This window comes from Lygodium microphyllum, chromosome 6 (genome assembly GCF_053477565.2).
Source record: "Lygodium microphyllum isolate KBCC chromosome 6, Lygodium_microphyllum_v1.1.10, whole genome shotgun sequence".
Lineage (NCBI taxonomy): Eukaryota > Viridiplantae > Streptophyta > Polypodiopsida > Schizaeales > Lygodiaceae > Lygodium > Lygodium microphyllum.
This window is the reverse complement of record NC_141140.1, coordinates 138492150-138509698: the sequence shown is the minus strand read 5'-3', so window position 1 is coordinate 138509698 and position 17549 is coordinate 138492150.

The following is a 17549-nucleotide window of genomic DNA, read 5'->3' as shown; positions in this document are numbered from 1 at the left end:
CATGACTACATCAATATTTTGCAATTTTGCTAAGTATGGATAGGCTAAAAACGAGTTTAGGAGAGCATCCCAACTTGTACTATGTAAATTGTAACTAGATCTTGACAAATCAACCCTAGAAACCTTCCCTTTCTCTATAGAATTTAAGGCATGAGTCTAAATTTTGGTCTTAGTGGCATCCATACATTCACTAGGAGATTTCTCAACCTTTAAGACATATGTTGCCAAATGTAAAGTTGAGTGCTGATGTTGGAGATGAGATAGAAGACCCTACTATGTTTAGGAGGATAGTGGGGAGTTTGATCTACATGACTATTACAAGGCCAGACTTGAGCTATGTTGTTGGTCTTATGAGTCAGTTTATGCAAGTACCTAGAAAGCCACATTTGGATGCAGTCAGGCGCATATTGAGATATGTGAAGTCCACATTACATTATGGACTTTTCTATGAGGCAGGTACAGATGTACAGGTGTTTGGATACACAGATGCAGATTGAGCTGGTAGTTTGTGTGATAGAAGATCTACCAGCAGATACATGTTCTCTCTTGGTAGTGCAGCAGTTGCTTGGAGCAGCAAAAAGCAATCTACAGTTGCTTTGTCGAGTATAGAGGTGCTGCTGTTGCAGCATGTGAGGTAGTATGGCTACAAAAGTTAATGGTTGATTTGGATGTGCAGATGGAAGATCCAATTGTCATTTATTGTGACAACATGAGCAGTATACAGTTGGCTAGGAACCCTGTGTTCCATGCTAGGACAAAACATATTGAGGTACACTACCACTTTGTGAGAGAGAAGGTACTAGCAGGTGAGATTGACTTGGTGTATGTCAGCACACAGGATTAGATAGCTGACATCTTCACAAAGGCGTTGGGTACAGAGAAGCTTTATAAGTTTCGAGGCTTACTTGGAGTTGCAGAGATGCAGTTGAGCTTGAGGGGGAGTGTTGAGATGATAAGCTCAACACATGCGGACATTGATGATGGATTGCCTGGTTAGATGGGTCCACACGTCTACACTTAGCATGTCGGTGGTCATTATGACTCTCACATGGCCACTAACTCATTACTTATTATATTCAAGTTGTTACACCTATTTACAGCTAGCATAGTTATAGTGCCAATCGACTAGTGTAGTCGGTTATGCATTGTTTGACTTAGTAGGCCACTTTCCTTTATGTTGTATCTTATCTATACTTTGTGTACATTGTAAAGAGTGTGAAAGAAGAAGAAGAAACTAGCAAGAAAACGTTTTGGCCTCCATCTCTCTTCTTGTCTCTTGAGTGAGCTTCTCCTTGTGCATTCTGTGTGTGTTCGATGCAACATCTTGAGCAAGTCCCCCAACCACACGATTCTTGACAAGCAAAGTATTGACTCTATGCATATAAAGGAGCCCCTTAAAAATCCATTTTGGATACATATGACTACAAATAAGCCAATACATTATTTCCATCATACATCTTCATCTCATGCTCAACTTTCTATAAAGCATTTATGGCTACAAACTCACGCATATCAATTTCTAACTGCTATTCTTGATGTTTCCACTCCTACTATAGTGGCAATAACACTTGCCTCATGTCATCACTAGACCTTGAAGAAGAACCAAAACCCATTGCATCACTTATGCTTGCAATCCTTTTAACAACCTTTGCATTGCTGGGTTTGAGGCATACAAGGAAGAAGTCCTTATCTAAAGGGGCTTAAATAAGAAGGTTGCAAAGAGTTACAAATTCAAGAGATACGAATAGATGTGCGATCAAGATGGTTTGATTCATTAATAGTGCAACAAAGGAACTCTATCACAACAATCTACTCTCCATTGGCACTATAATATATAGGGCTTATACCAAAATTCCTAGTGACATTTTTAGCTTATGGATCAATTGCCCATGTCATCATTAAAACAATATTATTAGTGTCACGATAGAACCATTGCTATTAGCATTGTTATATAGCAATGCAAATAGTGATGCTAATAGCAAAACTAATAGTGATGATTGTAATAAAATAGCAACAATAATAGTGGGGTTATTGTAAAATTTGTGATGCTAAAAGCAGTGAAATTGTAGGCAAAAAAAAAGGTGATAACCCTTCTAGCCACATGGACTGAGAACCATATTCTGCCACATTGAATTTACAATCAAGTGTACCATTAAGTTTAAAATATTATACATCATGATTAGTTACACCGTAAACACATTGCCAAAAATAAATAACCCACTGATTCAATGTCCAAAAAAGCGTAATCATAACATAAATAATATAGAGTTGTAATGAATGATATAATATCAATAGGAAAAATTCTATAAATATCACTCAATGTGAACCACATACAATGAAGGAAAAAAGCATGTATAAAAGTAAGTTGTGTACAATGAAGGAAAAAATTGTGGAGCACAAGGCCAAAAAAGAGATGTGTGCTCCAAGAATCTAAGCTCCTAGAGCCGATCACCATCTGAAAGCTAATCTTGATGCAACGAATCATTGAAAGGGCTCTATAATATAACCAAAGCTCAATCCAAAGTGGACTATGTATTATAAGAATTAAAACTTTACTACACTACTAAAATAGACATAACCTACCAAACCACAATATACATAGAGTGTGTAGATAAGTGCAATCAAACAATGTCTTTTTGCATGTCTTTGTCAAGGAGAGAACTAGAGAGAGAGAAACAGGAGAGAGAAGACTACAAAAGAGAGAGAAGGAGTGCAAAAGAGAGAGAAAGAGAGTGACAAGGAGAGAGAAAGAATAGAAATGGAGAGAGAAAGACAAGGGAGAAGAAGAGAGATTGCTAGAAGCCATGAAAGGATAGGAGGAGCTAGAGAGAGAAGGACAAAGTTGTATTATAGTGTTAAAAAATCGATATCATGTACATGTGTCCTTTGCCCTTTTATATGCCCCTAATTCCACTCTTTTCACACCATCCCCACTTTGATGTTTTTGTCGTCAAAAATAAAAATATGACTTATTACAAATTGCCAAGTGGTGGACAGGGGTAGAATACATTGCATGGATAGAAAATTAATTGCCCTAATCTTCAAGGATCTACAAAATTACAACTAGAGGGTTGAAAATCAAGTATAAAATATTGATGTCCATTTGGAAATATTAAAATGAAATATTGGATCAAAATTTTTTCTTAAGAGCTCCTCCTAGATGGAGACTCTATGATGTCCACTGCAACCCTTGATGTACTAAATCTGTAATAACTTTGGATTGGTTGATCCGAATCAGACATGCTATAGATCCATACAAAGCTCTCTTTAAGTACTTTTAGCCCATATGAGTTGCACATCTCTGACATTAAGTCAACATTAAAGCTAGCCCAAAATAGAGATCTGTTCTATAGGGAAACAAAGCCCCACTAGTTAGCATGATATTGTCTCAAAAGTCCTGAAGGTAAGGACATCATTCCCAAGCTAATGTTGGTCCATGTAGAGAGTTAAATCCAACCCTTAACCTCTTGGGTCAAAAGAAAAGGTGACATCTCGTCCATGCATTAAAATCATGACCACCAAATCAGACATATCATCACTCATTAAATAATATACATGTACTAATGAATCCAGAAAAGCATAAGCAGCTAAATCAAATGAAAGCCCATGGTCATGGTCTTCCTCATCAAAAGCTTCATAGACTACACCTTTAAACAATGTATCTTCCTCTTGATCAATATTGAGATTTTCTTTAGCATGATTGTCTTCATCCACTTCATATGAATATTCAAGTACCACCAATATCCTTGCATTCTTCACTCTACATATATCTTTGTGATTAAAACACATTGGCTCAGCACATCTATAGCGTAACCCTTGAGCACGCAATTCTTTGATCTAATCACTGGTTAATTGTCGAACTTTACAAGTCCTAGATGCAATGTTGCCCACATCATCACTATATAGATCAATAATAGAATAATCATACTGTTGTCCAAGGTGTTCATGATAAGCATATGGTTGAGAAGGACATGAATGCTGCTCATAGTCATATTACTACCCATATAGATAATAGTGTCCATGAGAGAGTGATTGGCTATACTCATTGTTGTACATATTTAGCAATGATTGCAATAAGTCTTGTTGAGCTGTTGCATTGGCCATAGCATATTATACAACCAGCATATGCTTGTCATGTACATGCACTAAACCCTCTTGCAAGAAAACGTTACCATAAAGATTGATGAGAGATTCCAAGATGCATGGATGTACCAACTGATCCATATGAGATGTAAAGTGTTTGGCAAGTGCTCAATCTATCCAAAAGGAATCTATCACTTCAACTGCATCTTGGTTGCATCAAAATCCATAAGTGCATACGCCAATATATCAATCCTGTCAACCATGTGAACAACTGACTTGTTGAGTTCCATTGCTCTTATAATGTTCATAATATTGCTACTGGATGATGTCAGTTTCCTCCTATAAGACACTTTAGAGTCAATATTGCCTTCTGGCACATGATAAGGACCAAAACCATGTGAGTAATACTCTTTCTGAGGCACTTCTTGCATCATAATCCATTGATGTTGATGAAATTCTGTTGCCATTTTCGCTATACAAACAAGTTGAAATTATAGTTGCTCTGAAGTCCACTCCAGTAGACTGCTTAGACACCCAAAACTGCTTTGACTGAAATCTTCAACAAACCCGAGGTGGATCAAACTATTGTGCCTACAAGTGAGGTCTGAAGGTTTGCAATAGAAGAGCAAATGTGCCTGCAACTTAGATTAGTATACTACAAGAGCAGTGACAAAATACTAAGTTGTTCACTGAATCTTTGTTCATGGCTGTAGATTTTGCATTCCAAGAAACTATATAGAGAGCATAAAAAATCTGCTTGTAATATGCCTATATAGAAACTGAGATTTGAATTTGATTTGACCGCTCCAATACTAAGATTAGTGATCACTCCCATACAACAAGTAGTCAAATGGCTCATGGCACCATAAGTGTCCAACTGTGGTTGTTGACTTGTCACAACTACTCAAGCTTCATAGTAGGTCATTATCAGTACTGCATTGGAGTAACATAGTTTCATTGGCCAAGAAGTGCAAAGATGATTCCAAATGTAGTGCTTAGTAAGTCTACATCTGAGTGATCAGTATCCATTCTTGGATACTCTCTTAGATGCTGATCTAGAATCTGATATGCTTAGTTGGCAATATGTGTCTTGCAGCTTATACCTGATGAACATAGATCCTAATTGGGAGGTGGTTTTTCTGCACACCCCTTCACCTATTGAACAACCATCTACATCACCATCTTCCAATTATTATAGCTTGTTTGGTCAGGCACCAATATGCCCAAATGGGTCAGGTAGGTGCTTGGGAAGCTGGGGAGTGATGGGAACTCAGGAGATTTGATTATGGATGTTGGGAAGGAGACCCAATGAGTGTAGGTAATTGATAGGAATCTAAAGGAGTCACAAAACAAGTCGGAATGCTCAAGCAACCATGCTCTGATACCAGTTGAAAGGTGAGAAGGATCGAAGCTTGCTTGGAAGAGCTATGGAGGGAGAGCAAGAGTAAGAAAGAGAGAGACAAAATGGGAACTCCAACAGTCATAATGTGAGACTGGGCCTTCCTTTATTCAAACTGTCACTAAAAGAATAAAGAATAAAGTGACAGGTGATGGGCGCCCACCACCTGCAATGTGCAATGGTGAGTACAGTCAGTGTAGTAATACACGGGCAGCTAGGCAAAGGCACCTTTACCCCCAACACATACTACATGATTTTTTATTGTACAAAAATGTGTACTAAAATTTTCAATGTTTTTTGGATTTTTCAAAACATTGAAATGCCACATATTACTAGCCAGAAACACAATGGCAAAGTCTTGTGATGATGCAAGGCAAGTGTTGTAGAAGTTAGGCATGGATTACGATAGCATATATGTATGTATCAATGATTGTGTGCTCTTTCAAGGGAATGTGATCCCATGACTAAATGTCGAAAGTATGGTATAGATAGAGGTATCGAGAAGACCTACAAGGTCAAATGGTCCCTCACAAGATTCTCAGATGCTTTTCACTCATACCGTGTGCCTCTCACATGTTTTGGATGTCAAACATGGAAACCTTAACAACATGACATATGCAAAATAGATCCAAGGATGGTATCGAACATATATCAATATACTTTCAATCATGGCATCACATTAACTCAACATTTTTAGACTTTCTAAGAGAGACAAGCAATCTTTGCTTTCCTCTTGAGGGGGAGGGGGGAGGGTTTGCTATATGTAATTCTTCTATATTACATGTGTTTAAGGCATATTCAAACTCACCCTTTTATGTGAATATTTTTAAAATAAAACACATCTCTTTTTTATTCAATATGTGAATAGCCCCTTTATCATGCATCCTTATGTATATAAAAAAAGTCTAAAAGTGGTAATTTAAAAATCCCTTCTTTTGAGTCCACATGGTATGCTTACATATTTATGAGAGCGACACCCTTGAGGGTTTAGTCTTGGTATGGATGGCAAGAATCCATTTAGATTTCACGTGGCCTCTTACATTGTGCAGCTAGTAGTCCTTATTAACTACAATATTCTACGATAGATTTCTACCAAGAAAGGATACTTGATCCTTAGGTTTCTTATGCAGTCAAGAATATGGATATCTATCTCCATCAATTGGTTGATGAGATTAAGATGTTGTGGAAGGAGAGAATTATAATGCAGGATATGAGCAAGCATTCTAGGAGGTAGTTTGCTAATATTAGGGTCATTCTTATGTGGACCATGCATGGCTTTTTGGGTTTTGGAGAGTGGTCACAAAAATGATTATCCATTATCATTGCCTTCTCTAATATGGTACTTTTATATTCATATTAACTAGATACAGTGGTTTCTATAGGACTAGTCACCTAAGGTTACCATGCGTATCTCGTGTGTGAAGCAAAACTTGATTCTTGATTGTTTCAAACGATGAAGACGATCATTTATCAAGGCCATACAACATTCTTTATAGATGGCCATGCTTGGAGAGAAGGATTCCTTGGGCCACCTCCTACAAGGCTGAATGTCCAAAGTTGGTTTCAATGAAAGATGATCCATTTAAGATTTACTTCTATATGGAATGTAACCAATTCTCAACTTTTTATGAGCTGCCATATTAGACTTGTTTGTAGATCACTCATCTTTTGGATCCCATGCACATTTTCAAGAATGTTGGTAGCTTGTTAAGGGACCATATCATAGGAAAGAGTGACACTAGGAGAGCAAGGATTCACTTGAAAGAGATAGGTAAGATGGAGGTATATTGGCCACAAACAAGCTCCAATTGTCATATATAACTATCTCATGTCCCTTGAGTCCTATCCTCCAAAGAAAAGCATATGATGAAGCAAAACATCTTGTGTATGTGCATGCCAATAGGTACGGTGCGCTATCTTAGAATCATGTTTTCCATAGATGACTAGCTAACAAGGCTCAGATCTCACAATTGACATAAGATATACCAAGTTTGTATGGCGGGCCAAGCTACTCACATGCATTGCTATGGATTGTCTAGGACAATGGTACACTAACTAGAAATATGGTGGTTTGAAATGGAATGGAGAAGAGGATGGATGAAACCATGGAGGAGAAGATGAATCATTTTTGTATATTGCACCATGTATCCATGGAAAGTAGCTTCATAGATACGGGGTTCATAGAAGGGAACAAGAGGCAATACAATCAGAATTTTGGCTTAGGACACATCAGTGACTTGTTTAATATCTTTATGGCATAGAGGAGTTTCCACATTTCATACTCATGAGATGGTTGCATTACACATTAATAAGAGCATCATATGAAGGTGAGGTGGTCACATGAGAGGAATGGAATTCTCCATGGGATATAGTCCAAAGATAAATGTATGCTTTCATAATTATTGTATCCAATAAGTGTAAGTGATAACTAACCTTAATTTTTAAATTCATAGTACAAAGTTTATAGTGTGGTTGGTTGTGTGGATGACATTTTCAAGTAGAGCACATTAATAAATTGTACTTGACAACGAATTGTGGTGTCATGGACAAGTTTGAGTAGGAAAGGTAGTGGTAGGTTGTGTGGATGACATTTTCAAGTAGAGCGCATTAATAAATTGCACTTGACAATGAATTGTGGTGTCATGGACAAGTTTGAGTAGGAAAGGTAGTGGTAGGTCATAGATTTGAATATTGTAGCAGATGAGATAGACAAAAACTGGAGTACTTTTGCAATTTGGAAAGAGTAATTTTAGTATATTATTGTAGATTTTCCATAATTGTACTTGATGTGTAGTGTTGTAAAGAGTGGGGAGGGCCATTGTTCAACAAGGGATGTTTGGATTCTTGGAGGTAGATTCCAAGAAGAAGTGGAATGATTTGTGAGCCACATTTGTCTTCTCAAGTCACTATCAATAGGTGCATGTCCCTTTTTTTAAAATTTCAACAAATCAAAGGCCACAAATATATTTTATCATATTAGCTCCCTCTTGATTTCTTCCATATGGATGCTTCTATCCTAACCCACAACAATCTTGTTCATTGTATGTTGTCTCTCTAACACTTGAGATGGTTTCATTGTATGTTCATTTTTATGAGAAAGACTTGCAACAAGAAGTGGAGGATGGGGAGGGCTTCCAACATGTAGGGGGAGCATACAAGTAAGGAGAAAGACTTGCAAGAAGTGGAGGATAAGGAGGGCTTCCAACATGTGGAGAAGACAAGCTCAAGATATCTAGCACAACTAGTGGAGGAGACGGGTGTACAAGATTCCTTTGAGAGTGAATAAGACTCTCCTTTTTATAGAGATCTTTGCATAGACCTTTTGATGCATGTTGAGATTTACCAAGATGAAGTTATGGAGCCATAGAAGCAATTGTGTTTATGATAGCTTCATTAGAAGAGATTTGGACTTATTTTTAGGCCTTATAAGAATTTCATGGTATCATGTAACATATCCATTGTATCTCAAAACCGTATCATGTAACATATCATTGAAAAGTCTTGATGAGAGGATTCTAATCCACCAAGCTTCGGTGAATTTAGATTTTATACTCAAGTAATGGCCTCTTGAACAAAAAGTGACCTCAAAAGTTGCATAATAGTAGCCTCATTCTCATTTGTCCTTATGGAATATTCTTTAGAATCCCAAAGAGCTTACAAGGCCTAAAAGTGGGTCTAACACACGAAAAGAGAGAGAGAGAGAGAGAGAGAGAGAGAGAGAGAGAGATTATATGTGTTCAATAGCACATGGATAGAGAAGTTCAAGGAGTCTATTTCAACAGTACATAGAGGAGTTCAACAATAGAGTTGCAATAATTCAATGACAAGTTCAAACCAATCACAGAGTTTTGATGATTTAATTTCAAGAACAAAGTTTGACAATAGAATTTTGATGAGTTAATGAGGCAATATGACTTTCTAGTCTACCTCTGTGCAAGGTCGATTGTTTGGATTACCTCTTCTCTCACCCTAAGTCCTGGCAAGAGTGTGATCATGGCGTATTTGCCTAGATCCACATGCTCAAGTTTGACAATGATGCATTAACATATGAGTTATACAAATATATATTCTACATTGATGAGCTAACACATGATTCAAAGACATAGATGGAGATTCATGGAGAAGATGGAGTGATAGAGTTCGATGCAATAGCTAGATTTGGAGATCGAGATGGACATTTAGAGATAAGATGGAGCATTCAAAGATTGAGATGGACACTTGAAGACAAGATGGAGTATGTAATTCCATGCATGTTTGTAATAAGTTTAATTGAATGTAATGTTTGTATGCATACTTTAAGTGTGCATAACAAAATTGGTACTATGTAAAATTTAGTTCTCAATCAACATAGTGCACCCACATGTGTATGGATACTTCGAGACTATGTTATGCATTACTTTAGATAGTAGTTCTTAGTTAATTATTTATTACTTTAGTTCTTGGTAGTTAATTAATTGTGGGTGTTAATTATTTATTACTTTAGTTCTTGGTAGTTAATTAATTGTGGGTGTTACTTTAACTAGTAGTATTTATTAGTGATTAGTTATTAATCATTACTTTAGCATTAAGCAAGGTCAATTAGTCATTAATCACTTTGAAACTATAGTCAATTATGTATTTGTGCACAATGAATTAGTTATTATGTGGGCTATGTAGTTTAGTTATGCATTACAATATTATTTTAGTTCTTAGTATTAACTTATAGGTATCTAAACTAATTAGATAATTAATGAAGGTGATTAATCATTTTTCATTAATTACATATGTAAAGAAATTAATTAATTAGTATTATTAGGTATTTAATACAACAAGAGTCTTAACATAGTATACTATTAGTTTGTTCCATTGTGCCCACCTTGTAAGCTACCACTTGGTGCAGTAGTGTCATGTCGATTAGATAGTGTTAGAAAAGAGAGAGAGAGAGAGAGAGAGAGAGAGAGAGAGAGAGAGAGAGAGAGAGGTTGTTTGTAATTAGTTATTAATACAAATAACATAGCTAATAATTAGTTAATGATGGCTAGTATTGTGATTAATTATGCAATTAGTTAGAGAGAGTATGTTTAGTTAGTATATATTGTAGTTAATAACTAATAAGTCATAATAAAATACATTAGTATATGCTATAGTTAATAGCTAATAAGTTAATTTTAGTGTTTTACAATCAAGAGAGAGAGAGAGAATGCATGCATGTGTTTGTATGTCTATGTAGGTAAACATAAAACTAATACTTGATCTACTTAACATTAATCTACTTTTTTCATGTGGTTCTATCTTATCATTATATGATTTAGTTTTACAAAGGCAATTGCAATCATCATAAATACAATCTTTCACTCATCTTTCATAAGGTTAGAATTTACATTTTTTTCATTTTTTGATAATCAAAAGTAAAGAAAAGTAAAAGAAAATTAAACTTTTCTCAAAAGACAAGGAAATGGATCCTTCTCTCATAATTGTAAAACAATGAAAAGACATGTGCTAGCTCTTTGACATGCTATTTCTATATTATATTTATGTTTTCTTGTGTTATTGTTATGCTTTTATGAAGGTATAAGTAAATTCTTAGCCAAAAAATTTAAGTAATCGTAAAATCCACCATATATGAGAGCTTGACCAAGCAACTTTCCCCATTTTTTTGTTGTATGTTTTGCAAGGTGCTCTTCATAACATAATATCTCAGGCTACATGACAAATTTATAGCCAAATCTAATTAGCTTCAAAAACTTGTTAGTAACTGAACTTGATTCTAAAAAATCATTTAATTTTTTCAAACATAGATGTTAATATAGCCAAACTTGATTAGCTGCAAAAACTTGCAAGTAACTGAACTTGATCAAGTCATTCTAAAAAATCATGTATTTTTTTAAACATAGATATTAATATGTAAAACCATATCTAATTATACAATTGTACTATTGCTATTATGAATAAGCATACATTCTTATAATAATAAGACTCAGAATAGTAATGCACTCCAGTTTCCATGAACTAGATATCCTAGCTTTATTCGATTTAAATTCTTTTAGATAACACTCACAAATTTCAAAAAAATTAATGTTTAACTTTGATTTTCAACCAACAAAAGGAAAATGACACTCCTCCAAATCACCAAAAAACAAGCACTTTCACCAAAAAAAGAAAAAACACTACCTAAACCTAGATGCACCTATCAATCTAGCTATTGTACTTCACTTTTACCTCTAGATTGAACTAATTGATACCTCTTTTTGGCATGCATGTCAGTACACTTGGTCGAGACAGTGGTATGAGCTGACTGTTCACACATATGAGTTGGAGGGGATTTTTGCATATATGTCTCTATATCAAATGGCACACTTCAAAGATAGAGAAATGAAGAGTAATCTTGATTGATGTCATCACATTCAATAGTCTTGATACACTCAGATGTGTCAATCTCCAAAAATATGTAGTTGATACTCTAGGTGGGCTCTGTAGGGGGAGGCAGCTCATGTACACCTCTTTGATTAGTAGATATAGTGGCTTCAATGGATACTGTGGAGAGCAAGAGACTTCCTCTCCTTTTCGTAATATGACTAGTTCTTGGGGATGTGCCTACAAAGATAAAGATGCTATCATTCCAAGATCGATTGGTACTCCTTGCTCCCATCAAGGTTTTGGGGAGGGTGTCTTTGGTGGTTGCTTCAAAGATATAAATGTAGTGTCCCCCTCCCATTGATCAAATGGATGTGTCTTGCCCATATTGGCTACACCTATAAGATTGACACTCTTGTGATGCCTAGATTTTTTGAGCCATTTTCACATGGAACTTCTTTAGTTGCCGCACCTATAGGTATAACAAATGTACATGAATCTTCTATTTTTGCTTAGGAGCATGACCTACCCCACTAGGCTATATATACTTAGTGAAAATGTCCACTAGTGCTATATATATGAATAATGAGAGAAAGATACTCATAGAATGTATACATGAGTTGTGTGAGTAGATCTTTTGGTACAATGTATTGGATAAATGTGATAGAATCCTTGTATGAAGAGTTTCTAGTACCTTCTCTAGACTAATTCTTTCTCCATAGGATGGATGATGGAGCAAATATGTGTTTATATGTCCTGTGGAAATTAAAAGTGTTAAAGGTAGTAAAGAAATACATAGGGAAGCTTGCATAGCTAGATTAGGAGGATTGAAGGAAGCTCAAAGATAAGGTTGCTTCCTCTCCACAACAATGGTGGTGGTAGCAATGGGAAGTGGCAAGGGCATGACAAGAGGTGGTGTGAGTCATGCATCACCTTGAGAGTAGCAGCCACATCATCTAATTGGAGGATTTTATGAGTTCTCTATTTGTTATGATGGATTTCCCATTTTTTGTGTTACTTGTAGTATGAACCTAATTCTAATAATAACAATTTATCATTCTTGTTGCAGCACTCCATTACAAATCGTAATGCTATAATCCTCAAAACAAGACTGTAAAGAGTGGAATTAGGGGCACATAAAAGGGCAAAGGACACATGTACATGATGTCAAAATTTTTACACAATAATACAACTTTGTCCTTCTTCTCTCTGTAGCTCCTCTTCTTCTTTCATAGTGTCTAGCCATCTCTCTTCTTCTCCCTTTTCTCTCTCTCCATTTCTAGTCTTCCTCTCTCATCATCACTCTCTTTCTCTCTCTTTTGCACTCTTTCTCTCTCTTCTTTACTATTCTCTCTCCTATTTCTCTCTCTCCAATCCTCTCCTTGACAAGTGGTATCAAAGCATTGGCCTTTGATCCATTTTTCTCCTTCTTTTCTTCATATTCAGTCCAAATTTTCATCATAAAAACCAATTTTAGACAAGTACTATGGGTACAAGACATGGACAGTGACTAGCAGTGGCTTGTAGGACATCTATAGTTGGAAGAAGACTAAATCTGGAGATCTTTGGGACATATATGGTGGTGGAAGGACAAAATAGTAGGTCATTATCAAATTTTCATGCAATTTTTGGAGGCATTTGATAAAATAGGGTTGCAAGCTTTAGTGAAGGATAAAGACTTGGTTACTTTTTCAAATAGTAGGGTTTCTTCTTTTCTTCCTAAGGTCCTCTTCAAGCTTTCATGGAGTACACCACCAAGATGTATGCTTCTCTTCTTCATCTTTGTTCCCTACCAACAATGCCTTGGTCTAGGACCTTCCTGGTATCATATAGAAAAGATTGAGCACTATTGTTAAGACATATAACTCAAGAGTTGGGACTACCTGTTCAACACAGTGTGCATTAATTCTACAACTTGTCTTTTCTTTATCTTCTTTTAAATCATCATCTACTTGGCTTTTTGACAAGTGGACTTAATCTACAAGCCATTGATAACCAATGAGGATGGTTCCTACTTCAACCTTTGCAAGCATTTCAGTTTGAAATAGTACACATATTTGCAACCGATCAATAATGAGTTTAATCTCTGTTTAGAGCTGGAGCTATTGTGCTTGCAGATTTATCAACACTCTAGAAGTTTGATGTCTCAGAAGACTTGGTTTTTGGGCTATTAGAAGCTTAATCTTGCATCTTTTCATCTTCCTTTTCATTAAGCTTTATTTTTCTTCCCTAGCCTTGGCCATGGCATGTACGAAAGATGGCATATCATCATCCCAAGTGGCAAGTATGAGATGAACAACTGTAGGATCTGAAGCTACTAGTGAGATCACAAGCTCATCTTAGGTGCATCTAGTTGCTTGCCTTGAAGGAAATCTCTCTTCTTGAAGACAATGACAACATCTTCTTCAATCAATCTATAAACAACATGCCATAAGACAATCACTCCAAGGATATGGAGGCATAGCGATGGCGCTTTCTGACGCAAAATAGCAGAGTCGCTATTTGTGTCACTATTAGTGTCGCTAATAGCGATAGTGCTCAGACAAAAAAATTACTGGCCAAAACTCAAGTGCGTTATTTTGCCTGAGTACAGGAAAGAGAGAGCGAAAGGGAGAGCGAACTCCATCTTGCATTTGAGAGGGAGAGGAAGAGAAAGAGGGAGAAGGAAAGCTTCTCACCACCGCTGCTGTCATTTGCGAAGAAGAGGAGGAAGTGTACGGAGGGCGAAGAAGAGCTGTCGTCGCGAAGAGGAGCCGCCGAATCCATCCTCGAGCCTTTACGGTGAGTTCATTGTTCATTCTTGCTTTGTTTTTGTGTTTTCTCTTTTTTTAAAACTTGTTTTTGTTAAAAATCATGTGTATTGAGAGAGGGAGAGGGAGAGGAAGAGAGAAAAGGAAAGAAGGAACGAGAGAGAGAGGGAGAAAACATTAAACATAATAGGGAAAGAGAGAAAAAGGGGGAGAGGGAGAGGGAGAGGGAGGGAGAGAAAATGAGAGAAGGAGAGAAAGAGAGAAAAGGAAATGAGAGAGGGAGAGGAAGAGAGAAAAGGAAAGAAGGAACAAGAGAGAGAGGGAAAAAACATTAAACATAATGGGGAAAGAGAGAAAGAGAGGGTGAGGGCGAGGGAGGGAGAGGAAATGAGAGCGGGAGAGGAAGAGAGAAAATGAAAGAAGGAACGAGAGAGAGAGGGAGAAAACATTAAACATAATAGGGAAAGAGAGAAAGAGAGAGAGAGGCAGAGGCAGAGGGAGAGGGAGGGAGAGGTTATTATTATTGTTGTTGTTGTTTTATTTCTTCTTTTCTTTTTTTATTGTTTGTTGTTGTTGTGGTAGTTGTATTAGTAGTAGTGGTAGTGGTAGTAGTAGCGGTAGTGGTAGCGGTAGCGATAGTGGTAGTTGGAAATTAATTTGTTATTTTCTTATTTGTTGTTTTTGTGGTTGTCGTGGTAGTGGTAGTGGTAGTGGTAGTGGTAGTGGTAGTGGTAGTGGTAGTGGTAGTGGTAGTAGTAGCAATAGTGGTAGTTGTTGTTTAATTTCTTCTCTTCTACTTTATTGTTGTTGTGGTAGTTGTAGTCATGGTCATAATCATCGTAGTCGTGATTGTAGTAGTAGTACTAGTAGTAGTAATAATAGTTTTCTCATTTGTTGTTGTTGTTGTTATTGTTGTTGTGGTTTTTTCTTCTTTTCTTGTTTGTTGTTATTGTAGTAGTAGTAGTTATTGTTGTTGTTGTTGTTTTTTCTTCCTTTCTTGTTTATTGTAGTGGTAGTGGTTTGTTGTTGTGGTAGTCGTATTCGTAGTTGTAGTCATAGTCGTGGTAGTAGTAGTAGTAGTAGTAGTAGTAGTAGTAGTAGTAGTAGTAGTAGTAGTGGTTTTCTTGTTTTTTGTTGTTGTTGTTGTAATCGTTGTAGTTTTTTTTATTTTCTTGTTTTTTGTTGTTTAGTTTCCTTATTTGTTGTTGTTGTAGTAGTGGTAGTAGTAATTTTCTTTTCTTTTCTTGTTTGTTGTTGTTGTTGTTATTGTTGTTGTAGTAGTAGTAGTTGTTGTTAATTTTTCTTCTATTCTTGTTTATTGTAGTAGTAGTGGTAGTGGTAGTGGTACAGAGAGAGAGAGTTGTTGTGGTGGTCGTAGTCGTGGTCATAGTCGTGATTGTAGTACTAGTACTAGTAGTAGTAATAGTAGTTTTCTTGTTTGTTGTTGTTATAGTAGTAGTTGTTTTTTTTCTTTTCTTGTTTATTGTTGTTTAGTTTTCTTGTTTTTTTTGTTGTAGTAGTAGTAGTTTTTCTTTTCTTTTCTTGTTTATTGTTATTGTAGTAGTAGTAGTAGTTGTTGTTGTTGTTTTTTCTTTTTTCCTTGTTTATTATAGTGGTAGTGGTAGTCGTCATAGTCATTTGTAATAGTAGTAGTGGTTTTCTTGTTTGTTGTTGTTGTTGTTGTTGTATTAATGGATTTTTTTGTTTTCTTGTTTATTGTTATCTAGTTTTCTTATTTGTTGTTGTTGTTATTGTTGTAGTGGTAGTAATAGTGGTTTTTTTTTCTTTTCTTGTTTGTTGTTGTTGTTATAGTAGTAATAGTAGTAGTAGTAGTTGTTGTTGTTGTTGTAGAGAGAGATATATATGTTTTATTAAAGGAAATGAGAGAGGGGGAGGAAGAGAAAAAGGAAGAAGGAACAAGAGAGAGGGAATAAACATACAGTATAATAAAGAAAGAGAAAAAGAGAGAGAGATGAAAGGAGAGGAGATAATGAATGGATAAAAAACAAAGAGAGAGTGGTGGCGAGGTCCGGTGAGGTCTGGTGCAATACCACGAGACGAGAAACACTCCGATATATGTTAATTTGTGGGTGGGTAGGTGGAGACTTTACATACATTAACTTTTACTTAATTACAAGAGAAGAAATCCCTTCTCATACAATTTAAGAAAGAAAAAAAGAATGATAACCAAAACAAATTGTTTGTCGTGACGTAAACAAAATGGAAAACGATGAAGGTCGTGATGTTCAAGATCGCGAGGCGTATCTTAATCAGTGTGTCCCATGTCCTTGCTCTCAAAGTAAGTTGGCAATTAGATGAAAACGTCAATCGTCTATAGAACATATACAACGATTGGACAAGTTTCAATCTGAGATCATTAATCAAGTGATCTCAGATTTTGAGAAAATTGTAAGAAAAGTGTATATCAATCATGCACTGTGTTCGCAAGCTAATTGAATACCATATACAAAAACATTGGGTGTGGCTGGCGAATTTTCTATCTAGGGAGGTGACGTCTTGTCCTAAGGAGGAGTGCACCCTTTGCGGCCAGTTAGAAGAGTTTGTGGGCGTGTGATGGATGGAGTGCATGAGCCACTTCACCACTTGGAAGATACTGCCCAATCTATACTATCAATACCAGATGAGACACGCAACATTCCAGACTTACCTACAATCTTGGAGCGTGAGATGGAGGCAATGATCAATGCATTGATGCCCATGGATGTCGAGACTTATGATCCGCTTAGAGAGGAAGCATCCATACCATTATATGATGGGTGCCGAGTATCTCGCCTAAAGACAATTCTTGCACTCCTAAGTGTGCAAGCAAAATACGGGTGGAGCGATACAAGTGTGACCGAGTTGATCACCTACCTTGTACGTACGCTTCGTTGATTTCTTTTCAGCACTATCATTAAAAACATTTGTGATTTTTCAATGTGTTTTATGATTTTTTTCAAGTTACTGAAGTATCATATATTACC